The sequence below is a fragment of the Puntigrus tetrazona genome, chromosome 15, assembly GCF_018831695.1.
Source record: "Puntigrus tetrazona isolate hp1 chromosome 15, ASM1883169v1, whole genome shotgun sequence".
In the NCBI taxonomy this organism is placed as follows: domain Eukaryota; kingdom Metazoa; phylum Chordata; class Actinopteri; order Cypriniformes; family Cyprinidae; genus Puntigrus; species Puntigrus tetrazona.
Genome location: NC_056713.1, coordinates 4,871,057 through 4,876,031, shown reverse-complemented (window position 1 = coordinate 4,876,031; position 4,975 = coordinate 4,871,057). Strand labels below are relative to the sequence as shown.

Sequence of the window (4,975 nt, the reverse complement as noted above, 5' to 3'; positions counted from 1 at the left end):
ATTGGGATCTCTACTAAAACACCATGGACGCCAGCCTCTTCTAGTGCAACCTGCAGGAGCCCAGAAGCACGTTACTCTTGTAAACACTACCCATTCGTAAGACTGGAACACTGGTGAACAGGACGGCAGAAGTCCAGCTTTCAGAGGAGGTCTCAGAACTAATACGCATATGGACAATATTTCAGTTTGCTTATGGAATATGCACCCTCTTTGGGTACTTTGGGTACTTGGGCACGGTTCTCACGGATTCATCGAGACCTGGCGCCAGATGTTACGCCACATCTGGCTGCCAAGGGAATGAAGGAGCTCGACAGGGTCTACTGTATGGACGCCTGGAGCAGTTAACAAGCCGACCCAAAACCGGGCCTCTCTGTGTTTCTACCCGCATGAGGCGAGAACACAGGAGGATACCGGTTCCACACGAGGCTATAGAATCTAGAGAACATGTTAGGGGTTGCCCTGCCAGCAGCTCTACAAAGCGAGGCGCCACGAGCCAACGCCCAGGACGATGCAACACCTCTTGTTGAGTGTGCTCATAACCTGAGGGGGCAGGGCATACCTGTGCTCGGTAGGCCAGGGTATGCCTTTCCAGTGGGCCATCCTCTGCTTAGAGACCGATTCCCTTCTGCCGGCCTCCATGACAAACAAAAGAGCTGGTCTGAGGTCCTGAAGCTTTGTGTCTGGTCAACATAGCATCTTAGTGCTCAGACGGGACAAAACAACGACAGGGCTGGGTCTGCTCTCCTCCAGGGGCTGCGCGCTGAAGGTTCATCAACTGGTCTCTGAATGGGGTAGTGGGAACCTTGGGCACGTAGTCGGCCGCTGCCTCAGTGTTACTCTGCGAATCCGCTGGCCCAAACTGCAGGCATGGTTCGTTGACTGAAAAAGCCTGCAGGTCCCCTACCCTCTTGATGGAGGCCAATGCGAGCAGGAGCAGTGTCTTCATAGACAAGAACTTTAGCTCAACTGCTGGCAAAGGTTCAAATGGAGCCTGCTGCAGTGCTGTCAGCAATTAGCGGGGCAATTCGGGGTCTTCTCTTGAGAAGAACACCACTGATGAACAGGATCCACTTCAAGGCATAGGCCGGTCTCGTGGACGGTGCTCTAGCCAAAGAAATGGTGTCAACCTAGAGCCTCCGTGTCCCGGGCCCAGAAACCAGACATGGAGATTCTAGAGGTCTGGACACGGGTGCCAAAGGGTGCCCTGCCTCTGAATCAGAAGATCCTTCCTCAGAGGAATTGGCCAAGGAGGGGCTGTCACGAGGAGCACAAGTTCTGGGAACCAGGTCTTTGTGGGGCCAGTAGGGTGCTACTAGCAGGACCTGTTCCTTGTCCTCTCTGACCTTGCACAGTGTCTGTGCAAGAAGGCTCACTGGGAAACGTGATACTTGCAAAGACCACGCGGCCAGCTGTGAGCCAGTGCGCTCCATGCCGAGTGTCCCTCGGTCAGGAGAAAACCACTGGCAATGGGGAGTCTCTGAGAGGCAAACAGGTCTACCCTGAGTGGCTCCAAAACATTCCCAAATCGGGCTGAACTGTCTGGGGATGGAGTCTCCATTCTCCAGGTAGTGCAGCTCATGACAGCTCGCTATTGCCTGGTTGCACACTCCTGGAATGTGAATGGCGAAAGTTTACTCTCAGAAACTTCCCAACCCATAGGAGGAGGTTGCGGGCTAGTTGGAGACATACGACGGTGGCATAGACCACCTTCTCGGCTGATGTATGCAACGGTCGGTATGTTGTCTGTGTGGACTAGTACATGCTGGCCTCGAAGGCGGATCTTGAGACGCCTCTAGGCGAGATGTACTGCCAACAACTCTAGGCAGTTGATGTGCCATTGCAGTTGAGGGCCCATCCAAACCCTGAAACTGCATGACCGCTGTATGTGGCCCCCAGCCGGTGTTGGAGGCATCCGTGAAAACCACGGCATACCTGGAGACCTGCTCCAGGCACTTGCCCAAAGGAATGAGAGGTCTGACCACGGGGTGAAGGTTAAGCGGCAGGCCGGGTGTTACTTGAACCCGGTGAGTGCCACGCTGCCACGCCCACCTCTGGACTCGATCGTAGTCAATGCTGAAGCTGTCTCATATGGAGTAGTCTCAGTGGCATCACTGCGGCGCGCGCTGCCATATGCCTCAGGAGCATCTGAAAATATTTCAGTGGGACCGCCATCCTGCCCTTGAACATATTCAAGCAGTTCAACACTGATTCGCACGCTCCTGTGTGAGGCAAGCCATCTGTTCGATCGAATCCAGCTCCATCCCAAGAAAAGAGATCCTCTGTGTTGGACAGAGTTTGCTCTTCTCCTGGTTGACCTGAAACCTCAACTGACTGAGGTGCTGTAGCACCAGGTCCCTGTGTTTGCACAACTGGAGCCCGCGACTAAGCCAAAATGAGCCAATCGCCCAGGAAGTTGAGGATGTGAACGCTCTGTTCTCTCAGCAGAGCAAGGGCAGCCTCGCGACTTCTCGTGGAAGACACGCAGGAAGCAAAGTCTGGTCCACAACTCCTAAATGGTCATCCTCCCGCACTGGGAGCATGACTCACCCACGAAAGCCACCTCAGCGTGCTTAAGGCCCAGACACGTGAGACAGCGATCGCGGACCATCACCCGGCGCCAGGTAACAACCACATCCAGAAACACGAGCCAGCCTGTGAGCTAGGTCTTTAGTTTTAGTTGGTGTTGAGGCAACAGGAGATGGCCGCCTGCACACAAAAAGGGGGTAGTGCAGCCTGATTGTGGCAATCCACCTGACGCAGGAAAACGACTCTCCGCTGAAACGCCAGATCCAACACTCGCAGATCGTCTTTGGAGCAGAACAGTCACACTCGGCCCAAGGTTTAAAAGTTGAATATGCGCTGCACCCGCTGCTTATAGTTGGTCACAAAACAAAATCTAGAATTTAGAAAACAATCTGAAACAGAAACAGTCCTATGATGCGACAAAAATGAGTGCAGCTTCTATTTCTCTGTGGGGAGGAACAAACAGACTCATGGGAACACAACACTTTGTATTTAGAGACCAAGCTTTTAATGAACTGTTCAGGAGTGTAACAGGTTGATTTAATGCTTTATTCAGTTATATATTACTTGTATGTTTGTTCTGTAGTGAGTCATTCATTTGTCTTGCTGAAGTGTCAAGGTTTTTTAGTCAAATTCATATCACAGTAACAATCATAAACAAACAAAAGGTAAAGTTCTATGAATGATTCTTCTTCTTGCTGTTATAATTATTAGTAGTACTATTATTAGTATTATTATTGTTAACTATTAGCAGAAAATTATTTAGCCTCACACTACAGACTTTACAATTGCTGGTAAATTATTAATTATATTACTGTAATAAAACAATGTTCTCTGCAAAATTTCTTTTATTTTCATCAGGTTCATTTGGCGAACAATATACTGTATACAAAGGTTTGTTTTTTTTTAAGATGAAAAATCTTTCTGCACAAAATGTCTCATTCACTGAGTTCAGATTAATTGGTTTCTACAGCCTCGAAGAATGGAGGCCTTTTTATTTATCCCTTTCTTTCTGATGTTTTTACTGGCTATCACAGCTAATTCTATTCTTATTTATTTGATCAAAACTCAAAAGTCTCTGCATTCTCCCATGTATATTCTAATAGGTGTTATGGCAGGTGCCGATTTGATCATGCCTATATTTTTTGTACCCAGCATGCTTCTTAGTTTTTTATTCAGTTGGAATGATATATCTCTAACAGGTTGTTTGATACAAATGTTTGGCATTCATTTTGTTGGAGCAATGCAAATTACTTTGCTTTTTGGATGGCACTTGATCGCTTACTTTGCAATATGCAAACCTCTTTACTATCATAAATACATGGAAGTCCCTAACTTTATAAAGTTTGTTTTTTGCACCAGTAATCAGAAATGGGCTCTTGATTGTCACCATGGTCTCTCTGGCTGGAAGACTTTCATTTTGTGCAACAAATGTTATTGATCACTGTTTTGTGAACACATGGCCTTGGTTCAGTTAGCATGTGAAGATACAACCATTAATAATATTACAGGACTTCTGGCTGCTTTCTTTATAGCAGCGGCAGATTTTATTCTCATTACTGTCTCTTATGCTGTAATGTTTTTCTCTGTTTTAAAATCTGGAACAGTTCACATGAAGGCATTTAACACATGCATTACTCACTTAATTGTCTTGTCAATTAGTTTTACAACTGCTTTGATTTCATATTTGTCATATAGAATTAGGAATAACATTTCTTCCAATAACCTGCGTATATTTATAAGCATCATCTATTTATTTTTCCCAAGCTGTCTACACCCACTAATCTATGGATGGAGAATAAAAGAAATAAGACAAACATTTTTTAAGTTCATAAACAATTCAAATGTATTTCCTTTAAAAAGATGAATGGCTGTTCATTCCATTCAGAAGTAAAGACAGCAACCTTGATTTTCTCAGTCATTATAAACATGTACAATTAATACATTAAATAAAGCCAAAACATTTGAGTATAACAGCAATTGGATGATGTAATTTGTCATATATGGCTATGACATTACTTGTGATCATTTGAGAATAAAGACTAAATAACATGGACATAAGATAATTAGGCCCTTACTGAGGCTAACTGTGTCTCTTGGACCATTCCTGAGTGCACTTGTATGTATACTACTAAATAGTAATTCTAAACCTTATTATAACAAAAATGTGGGACTTTTTTTAAACATTAACTTTCTTTGTATGGATATATTTAATTTGTGTGTTCAACAACATGTATTGGCCTGCAAACAGGCATATAAGACTGTGGAATTTATAAATAAAACAATGCATTCTGGGTATTATTTGTTGTTTTACAGAAAGTATCCTTGTAGTCCTGTGAATTAACAATAAGAGGCTAATATAACCCATCTGAGAGAGAGAATGGAACACTAACGAGTGAATTCAGCTAGTGATGAAATGAAAGAGATAGAAATGAAACTACAACTGATCAGT

At 44.9% G+C, this 4,975-nt stretch overlaps 1 pseudogene; it reads left to right on the top strand.

Moving 5' to 3' along the window:
* The first annotated feature begins 444 nt into the window (after positions 1-444).
* On the top strand, positions 445-4,336 carry LOC122359325 (annotated as a pseudogene).
* Positions 4,337-4,975: the final 639 nt, after the last annotated feature.